Genomic DNA, 20,007 nt, shown 5'->3' on the forward strand with positions numbered 1-20,007 from the left:
ATAAATTGCAGTGTAAAAATAAAGCAACCAGTATTTACCCTGCACAGAAAAAATATAACCCACCCAAATCCAACTCTCTGCACATGTTACATCTGCCCCACCTGCAGTGCACATGGTTTTGCCCATTAGGGGAAAATTTTATTTTGAAATCAACCTTGATTTAGGCCCACAGGTTCTTAATCAGAGTAATGCGCCCTACACACTGGGCGAGAATACTGAAAGATATGAACGATCTCGTTCATTAATGAACGAGATAATGTTCATATCTTTTAATGTGGAGGCAGCAACGATGAACGATGCGCGGCCCCACGCTCGTTCATAGCTGGGGCCCCGTCGCTTGTGCATGCAGGCCAATATAGACGATCTCGTCCATATTTGACTGCACTGCTATGGAGCCAGGTGACGGGGTAAATTAAGAAACTTCACTCCCCCCGTCACCGGGTCGCCCGTACCCGCCGTCGGCCAGCTTGGCGGCGGATCGCAAGTGTGTAGGGCCCATTAGTTGCAATGCAATCTGAGACTTTTTTTTGTGTCTCAAATTGTGATTTATAGCAGGTTACTTTTCAAAATGTGAATTTTTTTTGTTACAAGTCTTTAGACTTGCAGCGCCTAAGGGGCAGAGGCTAGGGCTGGACTGGGCGTGAACATATAAAAAGTGGGTGTCAGTGCAACAAAAGTACAGTGTGGGTGTGTAATTGCAAACTGCGACAAACATGGCTGCTGAACAGTCTCTAATGCAGCCTTCTGAGGATATCTCAGCTGTGTCAGCTCAGAACTTGGTATACTGTAAGTGCGAAAGTTGATAGTGATGACTGCAAAGATACTAATGACTGACTGGTCACACCTGTAAATAACAGACCCAAATATTCCAATTTACTAAAGCAGCCAAGAGCACTGTTTGAAAATGTTACGCTGCACGTAGCACTCACTCGTGTTTCACAAATAGAGACTGATTCATGCACGGTCAGGTAACGGCAGGGGCGTCGGAATGGGGGAGCAAGGGGGCAGCTCGCTCCCCCCAAACATGAAAGGCGCCATCCACCCTGATCAATCCCCTGTGTGTTCATGCCGCCACCAGTTGCAACGGAACCCTCTGTACTGGTCAGCAGAGTCTGCAAAGCAGGGAGGCGCTCTCCCCGCTTTGCAACTATACTGTATTCCGCATCTGCTGCTAGACACTGACAGCGCCACTGCCTGTCATACCATTTGACAAGTGCAGCGCCTGTCAAATGGTATGACAGGCAGCGGCGCTGTCATCGTCTAGCATGCCTTCCCAGCCCCAGCACACTGCACTCCCTGTTAAGGACAACAATCGATACGCGCTAGCCGCGGCGGGAAAGAACGCGTGCGCACAGGGGGTGAATATCCGGCAACCCCGACCCGCCACGACTGCTGCCTACAGCGGCACAGTCCGTGATGATTGCCGCAGCCCACGGGACGCCGCCGGCGGTACCCAGCCTACTACCCTCCGCGCCGCCGAGTATCATATGACATACAGTATATACGGCCGCACAGAGGGGGACAGACGTTACACTCTGACTGGCACTGTTGATGCCACACTGCATGTCTGCCCTGCCAGTGCGCTCCAATCCACGTGTGCCCTGCCACTGCTGCCACACGCTAACACCACAGGCCCAGGCCAGGTAACCATAAAAGTGCATATAGAGGTTTTTTTCAAAGACCTTTAACTTCTTTACCTACATGGGGGATGCTGTCAAGATCCCGCCGGACGGAATCCCGGTGGTCAAAATACCGACGCCGGAATCCCGACCGGCACAATCCCGACATATTCTCCCTCCGTGGGTGTCCACGACACCCATAGAGGGAGAATAAATTAGTGTGCAGAGCGTGGCGAGCCCACAAGGGGCTGCGTACCGCTCGCCACCCCTGTCGGGATTGTGTGGTCGGGATTCCGGCGTCTGTATTTTGACCACCGGGATCCCGTCCGGCGGGATTTAGTACTGATCCCCTACATGGTACTGTATATATTTGTCTGCAGTATCAATTGCTTGGAATCTGTTTAGGGTTATAAACCACTGAGAAATCTTGTGGAACATAGTAGTTTAATAGAATGCAAGTTATGCAAATGTCATATGGTTCTACAAATTTAATGAGGCCATTTTACCTTCATCTAGACTATCAGTGATCCTGTTAGGTCAGTAATAACATTGCTTTACCTGAAAAATATGGGCAATCTTTCCTTTCACATCCGTACTGTAGCCTAGACCTCCTTCTGACTAGTCAAGAGGTTGAACTGCACAGCAATATGAGACACATTCAGTGGTATCACTACCCAGGTGTCACCCGCAAAGGAGTGACGCCAAAACGCCAGCTCCTATTCAGTGACAGGAGCCGGTACTGACAGTCTTTGCGGGGCAGCTCAGCATCTTCGGTACACTTGGAGTAATGAAAAGTGATGATACGCATACCGTGTGCTGTAATGTGAATTTCAGTTCATACTGTGTGGCGTAATGTGAATTTCGGCTCATACTGTGTGCCGTAATGTGAATTTTGGCTCATACTGTGTGCCGTAATGTGAATTTTGGCTCATACTGTGTGGCGTAATGTGAATTTTGGCTCATACTGTGTGGCGTAATGTGAATTTTGGCTCCTACTGTGTGGCGTAATGTGAATTTTGGCTCATACTGTGTGGCGTAATATGAATTTTGGCTCATACTGTGTGGCGTAATGTGAATTTCTGCTCATACTGTGTGGCGTAATATGAATTTCTGCTCATACTGTGTGGCGCAATGTGAATTTTGGCTCATACTGTGTGGCGTAATATGAATTTCTGCTCATACTGTGTGCCGTAATGTGAATTTTGGCTCATACTGTGTGGCGTAATGTGAATTTTGGCTCATACTGTGTGGCGTAATATGAATTTCTGCTCATACTGTGTGGCGTAATGTGAATTTTGGATCATACTGTGTGGTGTAATGTGAATTTCGGATCATACAGTGTTGGGTAATGTGAATTTTGGCTCACACTGTGTGGCGCAATATACATTTTTGCTCATATTGTGTGGCATAATATGCATTTTGACTCATACTGTGTGGCGTAATGTGAATAAGGAGCGCTACTGTCAGTAGCTGGTGATCATGGGGTCATGTGACAAATGCTGGTGTCCTGCAGCAGAGGAGGGGCCTGATGGTATAGAAAGAGGCAGATATGGCTTTGATGACACATGTGTACATTTTAAACTTTAGTTGTGTTATATTAAAACTTAAATGTTTGGCCCCCTAAATCTCCATACTTTTCAGAGTGGCCCACCCAAAATAGGCTGTAGGTGCTGGCGGGTGCAAGGGGTATGGGGGGTGGGTAAGAACCTAGGCCCACCACTCTCTAGTAGTATATGCACCTAGGCCCACCACTCTAGTTCCACCACTGGGTTAGGGATAGTTTGGGGAAGTGTAAGCAGCGATAGGGTGCAGCGGCAGCTAGGACTCAGGGTTATGCAGTACCGGCTGATATGTCGCATCATTATGTTGTCATTTTATTTCTCTCGGGTGTATTATATCTACTTTATTATTAGGAACCTGGGAGAAATTATATTAAGTCATGTGATTTTACTGAGAGAATGTAAAATAGTGCGAGACATGTACCTGGGCGGTGTTAGACACGTCCAAAAGGCGGTGCTATACATGACCAAAAGGTGATGCTAGACACGCCCCTCCTGCAGTGCACCCCGTAATAAAATTAGCTGTGCATGCCTATGGAAAGGAGCAACAGCCGCGTCTAGCTCTGCAGCCGTGCCTATTCACCGCCTGCTCCTGGTAAGTGGAAGGTGGGCACCCTTCGATCCCAAAACAGGGTTTTTTTGGGTGTTGGGAATAGTGAGCACCTGCTGAATGTTTTCACACTAGACCAACAGGGAAAACAGAGTTATTGGAAAATATAAATTAACTGTACTGATTTTAAAATAAGATTTTACTCACCGGTAAATCTATTTCTCGTAGTCCGTAGTGGATGCTGGGAACTCCGAAAGGACCATGGGGAATAGCGGCTCCGCAGGAGACTGGGCACAAATAACGAAAGCTTTTAGGTCACCTGGTGTGCACTGGCTCCTCCCACTATGACCCCCCTCCAAGCCTCAGTTAGGACACTGTGCCCGGACGAGCTGACATAATAAGGAAGGATTTTGAATCCCGGGTAAGACTCTTACCAGCCACACCAATCACACCGTATAACTCGTGATACCATACCCAGTTTAACAGCATGAAAACAACTGAGCCTCTCAACAGATGGCTCAACAATAACCCTTTAGTTAACAATAACTATGTACAAGTATTGCAGACAATCCGCACTTGGGACGGGCGCCCAGCATCCACTACGGACTACGAGAAATAGATTTACCGGTGAGTAAAATCTTATTTTCTCTGACGTCCTAGTGGATGCTGGGAACTCCGAAAGGACCATGGGGATTATACCAAAGCTCCCAAACGGGCGGGAGAGTGCGGATGACTCTGCAGCACCGAATGAGAGAACTCAAGGTCCTCCTCAGCCAGGGTATCAAATTTGTAGAATTTTGCTAACGTGTTTGCCCCTGACCAAGTAGCAGCTCGGCAAAGTTGTAAAGCCGAGACCCCTCAGGCAGCCGCCCAAGATGAGCCCACCTTCCTTGTGGAATGGGCTTATACTGATTTAGGATGCGGCAGTCCAGCCGCAGAATACGCCAGCTGAATTGTGCTACAAATCCAGCGAGCAATAGTCTGCTTAGAAGCAGGAGCACCCAGCTTGTTGGGTGCATACAGGATAAATAGCGAGTCAGTTTTCCTGACTCTAGCCGTCCTGGAAACATAAATTTTCAAGGCCCTGACTACGTCCAGCAACTTGGAATCCTCCAAGTCCCTAGTAGCCGCAGGCACCACAATAGGTTGGTTCAAGTGAAAAGCTGATACCACCTTAGGGAGAAACTGCGGACGAGTCCTCAATTCTGCCCTATCCATATCGAAAATCAAATAAGGGCTTTTACATGACAAAGCCGCCAATTCTGACACACGCCTGGCTGAAGCCAAGGCCAATAACATGACCACTTTCCACGTGAGATATTTTAGATCCACGGTTTTAAGTGGCGCAAACCAATGTGATTTTAAGAAACTCAACACCACGTTGAGATCCTAAGGTGCCACTGGAGGCACAAAAGGGGGCTGAATATGCAGCACTCCCTTAACAAACGTCTGAACTTCAGGTAGTGAAGCTAGTTCTTTCTGGAAGAAAATCGACAGAACCGAGATCTGTACCTTAATGGAGCCTAATTTCAGGCCCATAGTCACTCCTGCTTGTAGGAAATGCAGAAATCGACCCAGTTGAAATTCCTCTGTTGGGGCCTTCCTGGCCTCACACCAAGCAACATACATCCGCCATATGCGGTGATAATGCTTTGCAGTTACATCTTTCCTGGCTTTAATCAGCGTAGGAATGACTTCCTCCGGAATGCCCTTTTCCTTCAGGATCCGGCGTTCAACCGCCATGCCGTCAAACGCAGCCGCGATAAGTCTTGGAACAGACAGGGCCCCTGCTGCAGCAGGTCCTGTCTGAGCGGCAGAGGCCATGGGTCCTCTGAGATCATCTCTTGAAGTTCCGGGTACCACGCTCGTCTTGGCCAATCCGGAACCACGAGTATTGTTCTTACTCCTCGTTTTCTTATTATTCTCAGTACCCTTGGTATGAGAGGCAGAGGAGGGAACACATAAACCTGACTGGTACACCCACGGTGTCACTAGAGCGTCCACAGCTATCGCCTGAGGGTCCCTTGACCTGGCGCAATATCTCTCTAGTTTTTTGTTTAGGCGGGACGCCATCATGTCCACCTGTGGCCTTTCCCAACGGTTTACCAACAGTTGGAAGACTTCTGGATGAAGTCCCCACTCTCCCGGGTGTAGGTCGTGTCCGCTGAGGAAGTCTGCTTCCCAGTTGTCCACTCCCGGAATGAACACTGCTGACAGTGCTAAGACGTGATTTTCCGCCCATCGGAGAATCCTTGTGGCTTCTGCCATCGCCATCCTGTTTCTTGTGCCGCCCTGTCGGTTTACATGGGCGACTGCCGTGATGTTGTCTGATTGGATCAGTACCGGCTGGTTTTGAAGCAGAGGCCTTGCCAGACTTAGGGCATTGTAAATGGCCCTCAGTTCCAGAATATTTATGTGTAGGGACGACTCCTGACTTAACCAAAGTCCTTGGAAATTTCTTCCCTGTGTGACTGCCCCCCAGCCTCGAAGGCTGGCATCCGTGGTTACCAGGACCCAGTCCTGTATGCCGAATCTGCGGCCCTCTTGAAGATGAGCACTCTGCAACCACCACAGTAGAGATACCCTGGTCCTTGGAGACAGGGTTATCAGCCGATGCATCTGAAGATGCGATCCCGACCACTTGTCCAAGAGGTCCCACTGAAAGGTTCTTGCATGGAACCTGCCGAATGGAATTTTGCTTCGTAAGAAGCTACCATTTTTCCCAGGACTCGTGTGCAGTGATGCACCGATACCTGTTTTGGTTTCAGGAGGTCTCTGACTAGAGATGACAGCTCCTTGGCTTTCTCCTGCGGGAGAAACACTTTTTTCTGTTCTGTGTCCAGAACCATCCCCAGGAACAGTAGGCGTGTGGTAGGAACCAGCTGTGACTTTGGAATGTATAGAATCCATCCGTGCTGTTGTAGCACTTCCCGAGATAGTGCTACTCCGACCAACAACTGCTCCTTGGACCTCGCCTTTATAAGGAGATCGTCCAAGTACGGGATAATTAAAACTTCCTTTCTCGAAGGAGTATAATCATTTCTGCCATTACCTTGGTAAAGACCCTCGGTGCCGTGGACAGTCCAAACGGCAGTGTTTGGAATTGGTAATGGCAATCCTGTACCACAAATCTGAGGTACTCCTGGTGAGGATGGTAAATGGGGACATGTAGGTAAGCCTCCTTGATGTCCAGGGATACCATGTAATCCCCCTCCTCCAGGCTTGCAATAATCGCCCTGAGCGATTCCATCTTGAACTTGAATTTTTTTATGTATGTGTTCAAGGATTTCAAATATAAAATGGGTCTCACCGAACCGTCCGGTTTCGGTACCACAAACAGTGTGGAATAGTAACCCCGTCCTTGTTGAAGTAGGGGCACCTTGACTATCACCTGCTGGGAATACAGCTTGTGAATTGCCTCTAGCACAGTCTCCCTGCCTGAGGGAGTTGTCGGCAAGGCAGATTTGAGGAAACGGCGGGGGGGAGACGCCTCGAATTCCAGCTTGTACCCCTGAGATACTACTTGAAGGATCCATGGATCCACCTGTGAGCGAGCCCACTGATCGCTGAAATTTTTGAGGCGGCCCCCCACCGTACCTTTCTGAAGCCGAAAGGACTGTACCTGATAATACAGTGCTTTCTGAGGCTGTGAGGAAACCTGAGGTAAAAAAAATGTTTTTCTTTCTTCCCAGCTGTTGCTGTGGATACGAGGTCCCAGAGACCATCCCCAAACAATTCCTCACCCTTATAAGGCTCTATGTGCCTTTTAAAGTCAGCATCACCTGTCCAGTGTCGGGTCTCTAATAACCTCCTGACCGAATGGACATTGCACTAATTCTGGATGCCAGCCGGCAAAATATCCCTCTGTGCATCCCTCATATATAAGACGACGTCTTATGTTCGCAAAATAGTATCCCTGTTTGACAGGGTTACAGACCACGCTGCAGCAGCACTATCTGCAGGTCTCAGTCTAGTACCCGAGTGTGTAAATACAGACTTCAGGATAGCCTCCTGCTTTTTATCAGCAGGTACCTTCAAAGTGGCCGTATCCTAAGACGGCAGTGCCACCTTTTTTGACAAACGTGTGAGCGCCTTATCTACCCTAGGGGATATCTCCCAGCGTAACTTATCCTCTGGCGGGAAAGGGTACGCCATCAGTAACTTTTTAGAAATTACCAGTTTCTTATCGGGGGAACCCACGCTTTTTCACACTTCATTCACTCATTTGATGGGGGAACAAAACACTGCCTGCTTTTTCTCCCCAAACATAAAACCCCTTTTTAGTGGTACTTGGGTTAATGTCAGAAATGTGTAACACATTTTTTATTGCTGGGATCATGTAACGGATGTTCCTAGTGGATTGTGTATATGTCTCAACCTCGTCGACACTGGAGTCAGACTCCGTGTCGACATCTGTGTCTGCCATCTGAGGGAGCGGGCGTTTGAGCCCCTGATGGCCTTTGAGACGCCTGGGCAGTCGCGGGCTGAGAAGCCGGCTGTCCCATAGCTGTTACGTCATCCAGCCTTTTATGTAAGGAGTTGACACTGTCGGTTTATACCTTCCACCTATCCATCCCCACAGGGGGCGACATCACATTTATCGGCATCTGCTCTGCCATCACATAAGCCTCCTCATCAAACGTGTCGACACAGCCGTACCGACACACCGCACACACACAGGGAATGCTCTGACTGAAGACAGGACCCCACACAGCCCTTTGGGGAGACAGAGAGAGAGTATGCCAGCACACACCAGAGCGCTATATAATTTAGGGATTAACACTATATTGAGTGAATTTTTCCCAATAGCTGCTTGTATATACAATATTGCGCCTAAATTTAGTGCCCCCCTCTCTTTTTAACCCTTTGAGCCTGAAAACTACAGGGGAGAGCCTGGGGAGCTGTCTTCCAGTTGCACTGTGAAGAGAAAATGGCGCCAGTGTGCTGAGAGAGATAGCTCCGCCCCTTTTTCGCAGACTTTTCTCCCGCTTTTTTATGGATTCTGGCAGGGGTATTTATCACATATATAGCCTCTGGGGCTATATATTGTGATATATATGCCAGCCAAGGTGTTTTTATTGCTGCTCAGGGCGCCCCCCCCCAGCGCCCTGCACCCTCAGTGACCGGAGTGTGAAGTGTGCATGAGGAGCAATGGCGCACAGCTGCAGTGCTGTGCGCTACCTTGGTGAAGACTGATGTCTTCTGCCGCCGATTTTCCGGACCTCTTCTTGCTTCTGGCTCTGTAAGGGGGACGGCGGCGCGGCTCCGGGACCGAACACCAAGGCCAGTTCCATGCGGTCGATCCCTCTGGAGCTAATGGTGTCCAGTAGCCTAAGAAGCCCAAGCTAGCTGCAAGCAGGTAGGTTCGCTTCTTCTCCCCTTAGTCCCTCGCTGCAGTGAGCCTGTTGCCAGCAGGTCTCACTGTAAAATAAAAAACCTAATTATATACTTTCTTTCTAGAAGCTCAGGAGAGCCCCTAGTGTGCATCCAACCTCGGCCGGGCACAAAATCTAACTGAGGCTTGGAGGGGGGTCATAGTGGGAGGAGCCAGTGCACACCAGGTGACCTAAAAGCTTTCTTTAGTTGTGCCCAGTCTCCTGCGGAGCCGCTATTCCCCATGGTCCTTTCGGAGTTCCCAGCATCCACTAGGACGTCAGAGAAAAGCAATTTAATAGGAATCAGTATCAATGTGAATAAGTATTTAATGAATAAAGGTAGGAGGGTGGGTTTGGTTGCAGGTAGGAGGTGTTTGGGCTGTACCTGGCATAATGTGTTTAAGCAGCTCTACCTGGCATTACATGTATAAGGTGCTCTACTGTAGCATAATGTGTATAAGGTGCTCTGCTGTGGTGTAATGATGTATAAGCGGTTCTTCTGTGTGGTGTGACGTGTATAAGGAGCTTTACTGTGTGATATACTGTGTATAAGGGTACTACTGTGCGTTATACTGTGACTAATGGATGCCACTGTGTGTTGTAATGTGACTAACGGACGCTACTGTGCACTGAAAAGTGATGTATGCTACTGTGCACTATAATGTGACTAATGGATGCTACCGTGTGCTGTAATGTGAGTAACGGACGCCACTGTGCGGTGAAATGTAACTAACAGATGCTACTGTGCGGTGTAATGTGAGTAACGGACGCTACTGTGCGGTGTAATGTGAGTAACGGACGCTACTGTGCGGTGTAATGTGAGTAATGGACGCTACTGTGCGGTGTAATGTGAGTAATGGACGCTACTGTGCGGTGTAATGTGAGTAATGGACGCTACTGTGCGGTGTAATGTGAGTAATGGACGCTACTGTGCGGTGTAATGTGAGTAATGGACGCTACTGTGCGGTGTAATGTGAGTAATGGACGCTACTGTGCGGTGTAATGTGAGTAATGGACGCTACTGTGCGGTGTAATGTGAGTAATGGACGCTACTGTGCGGTGTAATGCGAGTAATGGACGCTACTGTGCGGTGTAATGCGAGTAATGGACGCTACTGTGCGGTGTAATGTGAGTAATGGACGCTACTGTGCGGTGTAATGTGAGCAATGGACGCTACTGTGCGGTGTAATGTGAGTAATGGACACTACTGTGCGGTGTAATGTGAGTAATGGACACTACTGTGCGGTGTAATGTGAGTAATGGACACTACTGTGCGGTGTAATGTGAGTAATGGACACTACTGTGCGGTGTAATGTGAGTAATGGACACTACTGTGCGGTGTAATGTGAGTAAAGGACATAGAGTTCCGTACAGGTACAAGTGACCTGTCTAAGGTGGCCAGAAGTTAGGGGCGCCAAACTGAGATGTTATCTTGCGCCCCCCCCCCCCCCAACCAAAAAACGTTCTGACATCCCTGGGTAACGGTAAACCTGTACTTAAAAAATAAAATAATAGTATTATATTTCTCTGACGTCCTAGTGGATGCTGGGACTCCGTCAGGACCATGGGGATTAGCGGCTCCGCAGGAGACAGGGCACAAAAATAAAAGCTTTAGGACTAGGTGGTGTGCACTGGCTCCTCCCCCTATGACCCTCCTCCAAGCCTCAGTTAGGTTTTTGTGCCCGTCCGAGCAGGGTGCAATCTAGGTGGCTCTCCTAAAGAGCTGCTTAGAAAAAGTTATTAGGTTTTTTATTTTCAGTGAGTCCTGCTGGCAACAGGCTCACTGCAACGAGGGACTTAGGGGAGAAGAAGTGAACTCACCTGCGTGCAGGATGGATTGGCTTCTTAGGCTACTGGACACCATTAGCTCCAGAGGGATCGAACACAGGCCCAGCCATGGAGTCCGGTCCCGAAGCCGCGCCGCCGACCCCCTTGCAGATGCCGAAAAGTGAAGAGGTCCAGAAACCGGCGGCAGAAGACTTTTCAGTCTTCATGAGGTAGCGCACAGCACTGCAGCTGTGCGCCATTGTTGTCAGCACACTTCACACCAGCGGTCACTGAGGGTGCAGGGCGCTGGGGGGGGGGCGCCCTGGGCAGCAATGATAATACCTTGTTCTGGCTAAAAATACATCACATATAGCCCCTGGGGCTATATGGATGTATTTAACCCCTGCCAGGTCTCACAAACACCGGGAGAAGAGCCCGCCGAGATAGGGGGCGGGGCCTATCTCCTCAGCACACAGCGCCATTTTCCTGCACAGCTCCGCTGCGAGGAAGGCTCCCAGGACTCTCCCCTGCACTGCACTACAGAAACAGGGTAAAAAGACAGAGAGGGGGGGCACTTTTTTGGCGATATTGATATATTAAGCTGCTATAAAAGGAAACAACACTTCTGTAGGGTTGTTCCTATATATTTATAGCGCTTGGGTGTGTGCTGGCAAACTCTCCCTCTGTCTCCCCAAAGGGCTAGTGGGGTCCTGTCTTCGATAAGAGCATTCCCTGTGTGTCTGCTGTGTGTCGGTACGTGTGTGTCGACATGTATGAGGACGATGTTGGTGTGGAGGCGGAGCAATTGCCGGTAATGGTGATGTCACCCCCTAGGGAGTCGACACCGGAATGGATGGCTTTGTTTATGGAATTACGTGATAATGTCAGCACGTTACAAAAATCAGTTGACGACATGAGACGGCCGGCAAACCAGTTAGTACCTGTCCAGGCGTCTCAGACACCGTCAGGGGCTGTAAAACGCCCTTTACCTCAGTCGGTCGACACAGACCCAGACACGGACACCGAATCTAGTGTCGACGGTGAAGAAACAAACGTATTTTCCAGTAGGGCCACACGTTATATGATCACGGCAATGAAGGAGGCTTTGCATATCTCTGATACTGCAAGTACCACAAAAAGGGGTATTATGTGGGGTCTGAAAAAACTACCTGTAGTTTTTCCTGAATCAGAGGAATTGAATGAAGTGTGTGATGAAGCGTGGGTTAACCCCGATAGAAAACTGCTAATTTCAAAGAAGTTATTGGCATTATATCCTTTCCCGTCAGAGGTTAGGGCGCGCTGGGAAACACCCCCTAGGGTGGATAAGGCACTCACACGCTTATCAAAACAAGTGGCGTTACCGTCTCCTGAAACGGCCGCCCTCAAGGATCCAGCTGATAGGAGGCTGGAAACTACCCTGAAAAGTATATACACTCATACTGGTGTTATACTGCGACCAGCCATCGCCTCAGCATGGATGTGCAGTGCTGGGGTGGTTTGGTCGGATTCCCTGACTGAAAATATTGATACCCTGGATAGGGACAGTATTTTATGGACTATAGAGCAATTAAAGGATGCTTTTCTTTATATGCGAGATGCTCAGAGGGTTATTTGCACTCTGGCATCGAGAGTAAGTGCGATGTCCATATCTGCCAGAAGAAGTTTATGGACGCGACAGTGGTCAGGTGATGCGGATTCCAAACGGCATATGGAAGTATTGCCGTATAAAGGGGAGGAATTATTTGGGGTCGGTCTATCGGATTTGGTGGCCACGGCAACAGCCGGGAAATCCACCTTTTTACCTCAGGTCCCCTCCCAACAGAAAAAGACACCGTCTTTTCAGCCGCAGTCCTTTCGTTCCTATAAGAACAAGCGGGCAAAAGGACAGTCATATCTGCCCCGAGGCAAAGGAAAGGGTAAGAGAGTGCACCAAGCAGCTCCCTCCCAGGAGCAGAAGCCCTCCCCGGCTTCTGCAAAGCCCTCAGCATGACGTTGGGGCTTTACAAGCGGACTCAGGGGCGGTGGGGGGTCGACTCAAGAATTTCAGCGCACAGTGGGCTCACTCACAGGTGGACCCCTGGATCCTGCAGGTAGTATCTCAGGGTTACAGGTTGGAATTCGAGAAGTCTCCCCCTCGCCGGTTCCTAAAGTCTGCTCTGCCAACGTCTCCCTCAGACAGGGCGACGGTATTGGAAGCCATTCACAAGCTGTATTCTCAGCAGGTGATAGTCAAGGTACCCCTCCTACAACAGGGAAAGGGGTATTATTCCACACTATTTGTGGTACCGAAGCCGGACGGCTCGGTAAGACCTATTCTAAATCTGAAATCTTTGAACCTGTACATACAAAAATTCAAGTTCAAGATGGAGTCACTCAGAGCAGTGATAGCGAATCTGGAAGAAGGGGACTTTATGGTGTCCCTGGACATCAAGGATGCTTACCTGCATGTCCCAATTTGCCCTTCACATCAAGGGTACCTCAGGTTCGTGGTGCAAAACTGTCATTATCAGTTTCAGACGCTGCCGTTTGGATTGTCCACGGCACCTCGGGTCTTTACCAAGGTAATGGCCGAAATGATGTTTCTTCTGCGAAGAAAAGGCGTATTAATTATCCCTTACTTGGACGATCTCCTGATAAGGGCAAGGTCCAGAGAACAGCTGGAGGACGTAGTAGCACTAACCCAAGTAGTGCTGCAACAGCACGGGTGGATTCTGAATTTTCCAAAATCTCAATTGACCCCGATGACACGTCTGCTGTTCCTGGGAATGATTCTGGACACGGTTCAGAAAAAGGTGTTTCTTCCGGTGGAGAAAGCCAGGGAGTTATCCGAACTTGTCAGGAACCTCCTAAAACCAGGAAAAGTGTCTGTGCATCAATGCACAAGAGTCCTGGGAAAAATGGTGGCTTCTTACGAAGCGATTCCATTCGGCAGATTCCACGCACTAACTTTTCAGTGGGATCGGCTGGACAAATGGTCCGGATCGCATCTGCAGATGCATCAGCGGATAACTTTGTCTCCACGGACAAGGGTGTCTCTTCTGTGGTGGTTGCAGAGTGCTCATCTGTTAGAGGGCCGCAGATTCGGCATACAGGACTGGGTCCTGGTGACCACGGATGCCAGTCTGAGAGGCTGGGGAGCGGTCACACAGGGAAGAAACTTCCAGGGAGTGTGGTCAAGCCTGGAGATGTCTCTTCACATAAATATACTGGAGCTAAGAGCGATTTACAATGCTCTAAGCCTGGCAAAACCCCTGCTTCAGGGTCAGCCGGTGTTGATCCAGTCGGACAACATCACGGCAGTCGCCCACGTAAACAGACAGGGCGGCACAAGAAGCAGGAGGGCAATGGCAGAAGCTGCAAGGATTCTTCGCTGGGCGGAAGATCATGTGATAGCACTGTCAGCAGTGTTCATTCCGGGAGTGGACAACTGGGAAGCGGACTTCCTCAGCAGACACGATCTACACCCGGGAGAGTGGGGACTTCGTCCAGAAGTCTTCCACATGATTGTGAACCGTTGGGAAAAACCAAAGGTGGATATGATGGCGTCCCGCCTCAACAAAAAACTGGACAGGTATTGCGCCAGGTCAAGAGACCCTCAGGCAATAGCTGTGGACGCTCTGGTAACACCGTGGGTGTTCCAGTCAGTGTATGTGTTTCCTCCTCTGCCTCTCATACCAAAAGTACTGAGAATTATACGGCAAAGGGGAGTAAGAACGATACGCGTGGCTCCGGATTGGCCAAGAAGAACTTGGTACCCGGAACTTCAGGAGATGCTCACGGAAGATCCGTGGCCTCTACCTCTAAGACGGGACCTGCTTCAGCAGGGACCGTGTCTATTCCAAGACTTACCGCGGTTGCGTTTGACGGCATGGCGGTTGAACGCCGAATTCTAAGGGAAAAAGGCATTCCGGAAGAGGTCATCCCTACCCTGGTAAAAGCCAGGAAGGAGGTGACTGCACAACATTATCACCGCATTTGGAGAAAATATGTTGCGTGGTGTGAGGCCAGGAAGGCCCCGACGGAGGAATTTCAACTGGGTCGATTCCTACATTTCCTGCAAACAGGATTGTCTATGGGCCTCAAATTAGGGTCCATTAAGGTTCAAATTTCGGCCCTGTCGATTTTCTTCCAGAAAGAATTGGCTTCAGTTCCTGAAGTCCAGACTTTTGTAAAAGGAGTACTACATATACAGCCCCCGGTTGTGCCCCCAGTGGCTCCGTGGGATCTTAATGTAGTTTTGGATTTTCTCAAATCCCATTGGTTTGAGCCACTCAAATCGGTGGATTTGAAATATCTTACATGGAAAGTAACCATGCTACTGGCCCTGGCTTCAGCCAGGAGAGTGTCAGAATTGGCGGCTTTATCGTATAAAAGCCCATATCTGATTTTCCATTCGGACAGGGCAGAACTGCGGACGCGTCCTCAGTTTCTGCCTAAGGTGGTTTCAGCGTTTCACCTGAACCAGCCTATTGTGGTGCCTGCGGCTACTAGCGATTTGGAGGATTCCAAGTTGCTAGACGTTGTCAGGGCATTGAAAATATATATTTCAAGGACGGCTGGAGTCAGAAAATCTGACTCGCTGTTTATACTGTATGCACCCAACAAGCTGGGTGCTCCTGCTTCTAAGCAGACGATTGCTCGTTGGATTTGTAGCACAATTCAACTTGCACATTCTGTGGCAGGCCTGCCACAGCCTAAATCTATCAAGGCCCATTCCACAAGGAAGGTGGGCTCATCTTGGGCGGCTTCCCGAGGGGTCTCGGCATTACAACTCTGCCGAGCAGCTACGTGGTCGGGGGAGAACACGTTTGTAAAATTCTACAAATTTGATACCCTGGCTAAAGAGGACCTGGAGTTTTCTCATTCGGTGCTGCAGAGTCATCCGCACTCTCCCGCCCGTTTGGGAGCTTTGGTATAATCCCCATGGTCCTGACGGAGTCCCAGCATCCACTAGGACGTCAGAGAAAATAAGATTTTACTTACCGATAAATCTATTTCTCGTAGTCCGTAGTGGATGCTGGGCGCCAATCCCAAGTGCGGATTGTCTGCAATACTTGTACATAGTTATTGTTACAAAAAAAATCGGGTTGTTATTGTTGTGAGCCGTCTGTTCAGAGGCTCCTACGTTTGTCATACTGTTAACTGGGTTCAGATCACAGGTTGTACGGTGTGATTGGTGTGGCTGGTATGAGTCTTACCCGGGATTCAAAATCCTTCCTTATTGTGTACGCTCGTCCGGGCACAGTATCCTAACTGAGGCTTGGAGGAGGGTCATAGGGGGAGGAGCCAGTGCACACCACCTAGTCCTAAAGCTTTTATTTTTGTGCCCTGTCTCCTGCGGAGCCGCTAATCCCCATGGTCCTGACGGAGTCCCAGCATCCACTACGGACTACGAGAAATAGATTTATCGGTAAGTAAAATCTTATTATTTGCATCTGACTAATGGAACAATTCAGATAAACCAAGCAACATGGATCATCTGAATTAGCTGTACAGTCTGGCCATTCATTATAATGTATTTCTACTGTGTGCTGCAAGTTTTAGCATTGTGTGTACTGTCCTGAAGTCATGCCTCCAGTCACAATCCAGTTAGGCGAGTACTACAAGGGGAGGGAGGTCACATCTCCGGTTTTGTAGATGCAACTGATGGAATAGGTTGCAGAGAAACAACTTTAAAAAAGAACAAAAAAAGAACAAATTGTGATTACGTTTCAGACTTATTCTGAATAAGGCCCTTTGTGATGAGTGAAAAGCAGATCAGCCTATGCTTCTACTTGTAACTGGAGTCCTGATAAATTGTTGCATACAGTATGGATTAGGAGAACATAGCAAAGGAATAAAGTTGGTCACATGTTTGAATCAATCTAACTATATAGCTGACCAGTGCAGTCACATTTAGATGGTCAAGTTGATCAATACTCTTGGGGGTAGCAAGGCGTTTCAAAAGCCGCTACAATTTCACCCACTGGATTTAAAGGAGCACTAATATCAAATATAAAACACGCCTGGCTTGTATTTATTATTATTGCCCCATTAAATCTAGTGGCCAAAACCTCAGAAGAAGTAGCAGCAGCTATGAAAAACGCGGCTTAGTAAATATACCTGAGCGACTTTGAGGGAATATGTCCAACTGAAAGTGAATGTACTAAAGTCGTTTTAAAAGTTTACTTTGTGCAAGTAAAATCATTTCACTCTCACACTGAGAATGTCTTCCTGGTCCAAATTGTAATGGATGAAGAAAATGACTTACTCATTGACAAAAATGTTCTGCCAAAAACAAACCGAATAAGAATCAGATTGTAACATATGTACCTTAAATATATTGATGTATTATATAATGCAGTTGTTTGTAATAGTTAGTTTGTGGTCAGCTCAACAGTAGGAGGAATAGTGAGTAATGTTGGTCCTCTCTATGGGTCCGATACAAAGGTGAATGCAGTGTCGATGCCGCACGCAAACAGCAAATGCTTTAAGTCTGCGCATTCTTCGGAGTTGCACAGCGCGTGCATCCTGACTGTCTGCACAGAAACACAGCACAGAATCAGATGCACATTATGAGAATTCTAGTGGGTGTTCTTGACAAGTAACGGGGTGGTGAAGCTGACGCTGGAGTGTCACTGAAAGAGGCTGCGTTCAAAGACACACAGCCACTCACACAGGAGGCCTTAAGCCGCGTACACGCGGCGCGATGCGCTGTTTGCCTGACACTGACTATTCGACCTGCACCGCCGATATAGCCAATGTTGGGCTGCCTGCACAGTCTATTTTTCTTTGCGATGCCGATCCCGCGGGACCGCGTATCGACATCGCAAGCTGTGTACACACGGTGCAATATGCACTAATTTTCCTTACGATTCTGATTTTATTGTCTAAATCTTAAGGAAAGTTAAGTGCATATCGTACAGTGGGGGTCATTCCGAGTTGTTCGCTCGTTATTTTTTTCTCGCAACGGAGCGATTAGTCGTTAATGCGCATGCGCAATGTCCGCAGTGCGACTGCGCCAAGTAAATTTGCTATGCAGTTTGGTATTTTACTCACGGCATTACGAGGTGTTTTCTTCGTTCTGGTGATCGTAGTGTGATTGACAGGAAATGGGTGTTACTGGGCGGAAACTGGCCGTTTTATGGGTGTGTGCGAAAAAACGCTACCGTTTCTGGGAAAAACGCGGGAGTGGCTGGAGAAACGGAGGAGTGTCTGGCCGAACGCTGGGTGTGTTTGTGACGTCAAACCAGGAACGAAACTGACTGAACTGATCGCAGATGCCGAGTAAGTGTGGAGCTACTCAAACTGCTAAGAAGTGTCTATTCGCAATTCTGCTAATCTTTCGTTCGCAATTTTGATAAGCTAAAATTCACTCCCAGTAGGCGGCGGCTTAGCGTGTGCAAAGCTGCTAAAAGCAGCTTGCGAGCGAACAACTCGGAATGACCCCCCGTGTGCACACCTTTACTCAGACGGTGAAACTGCACCTGCCGTGGGGCAATCTTAAGACAATGCAAGAGGGCATCTCACTTATTTACACATCGAATGCAGCATTAGCATAAAGATGCAGACGCAGCATAATGCCTGCATCCACCTTAGAATCAGGCCTTATAAGTGTACATACGTGAAATGCTCATGATCTGAATGACTTGTGATAGCCAGACACTACTATTTAACATAGTATTCAGCAAAATGAGTAGTTGTAGAAGGATGTAAGACACGGCCTCATCACTTCTTTTGTTTCTAACTTCTACTGGATTTAAAATTACTAGTTGGCAAACCAGCTATTTGGATGTAGTGTGACATAAACTAATGGCCTGTCATTCTCTGCCTGTGCGCTTCTCTAGGTACAGCCAAATGACAGACAAACAAGTTCAGTATTCCATACATTTCCAAGAACTGCTAATGAGAAAAATACTTGCACTCTTTATAATGACATTAACACTGTGAGGAAAATGTTAGAGTTACTGTAGTTTTTACAAAACTAGGAAATGCATTCACTGCATTTCCGTGATGCGGACACTAGATGGCACTATTGTCTCTTCCTAAATGTGTAGGGCACAGTTCAGAAGGGAGAGCACAACGTAAAGTAGAGGTACAGCGCTGCTGAATATGCCCCCAGCAGCACAGGTAGCGCTCTCCTCCTCCCGCCATGAGCAGCCCGGGCGCAGCGGCCACACAGCTGCAGACACCGCGCCGGGATACACCACTCCCCTCACGGGAGGGGGGATACGTGCGGGCGGGAGCCCCGGGGGCGGCTGGGTCAGCTGGCTCGCTTCTTACCCACGGGCGTGTCTCGCTCTGTAGCCCCTGACCGCCACACATGACGCCGGCTATCACCTGCCTGTGCGGTCACTGGGCCAAACGACGCCCGTAATATCGCCCACGGCGGGCGAGATGGGCCGGTGCTACGGGGAAGGAAATGGGGGTGGCCCAGGTACTCACAGGCGAGCTGTTCATTGAAGATCAGATATCATTGCCCCGCTTCGTTGTTGACGGTTCCGTCCATGGTGACAACATTAACATAACGCAACGACTGGCACCGCCCACTCATCATCAGTCCAGCCAATCAAAGGACGGGAAGAAGGGGTGTCCCAGCGTATCTAAATTGGCTGAGCTCTAAGGAGACGGGACAGGATGCATCTCCTCCTCCGTTTCCGCCATCGATGGCAATACAAACCATCGATGACAGGAAACTATTCCGTCTTTTACCATCGGTGTTTATGCGCAAGCGCGGCTGCTGGCTATACTGCTTGGATCCTGCAGCTGCATAAACTACATGTTGCTGAGCAACTCCCCATTGAAGAATTGAAATTCAGGCTGTATCATAAATTAGCTGAAATACAAAATGAATTGTAGTGCCAAGTGAAATTATTATTGTATTCCAAAGTTAATGAAGTGTCCAGTTTTGCATTCCAATTATTTACTGTGGCACCTTACAGGGGTAAACGCAGGAATTATAAGTGTGTGTGTGTGTGTGTGTGTGTGTGTGTGTGTGTGTGTGTGTGTGTGTTGCTATGTTGTTGCTGCATATAGCAATGTTTAATAGCAGCACTGCGATGCGTATGCATCACGGTACGCTGCGCTCAGTCGCAGTTAGCGGATAGTGGGAACATGCGTCCCATGTTATGAATGATGTGATGTGGCAACAACATAGC

The 20,007-nt window shown here is 48.7% G+C and overlaps 1 protein-coding gene across 2 annotated transcripts in view; it reads right to left on the reverse strand.

Moving 5' to 3' along the window:
• IQCC (IQ motif containing C) overlaps nucleotides 1–19,525 on the reverse strand; it is a 132,577-nt gene extending 113,052 nt beyond the window's left edge. Inside the window, exon 1 of one of the 2 annotated variants that reach the window (XM_063957179.1) lies at nucleotides 19,295–19,525. The gene's annotated coding sequence lies outside the window, so the exon portion shown is untranslated. Of the gene's footprint in view, nucleotides 1–19,132; nucleotides 19,218–19,294 lie in introns of those variants that run through there. The other variant, XM_063957180.1, reaches the window with a different exon arrangement.
• Between the last annotated feature and the right edge of the window lie 482 nt (nucleotides 19,526–20,007).

Source organism: Pseudophryne corroboree, chromosome 2 (genome assembly GCF_028390025.1).
Source record: "Pseudophryne corroboree isolate aPseCor3 chromosome 2, aPseCor3.hap2, whole genome shotgun sequence".
NCBI classification, from domain to species: domain Eukaryota; kingdom Metazoa; phylum Chordata; class Amphibia; order Anura; family Myobatrachidae; genus Pseudophryne; species Pseudophryne corroboree.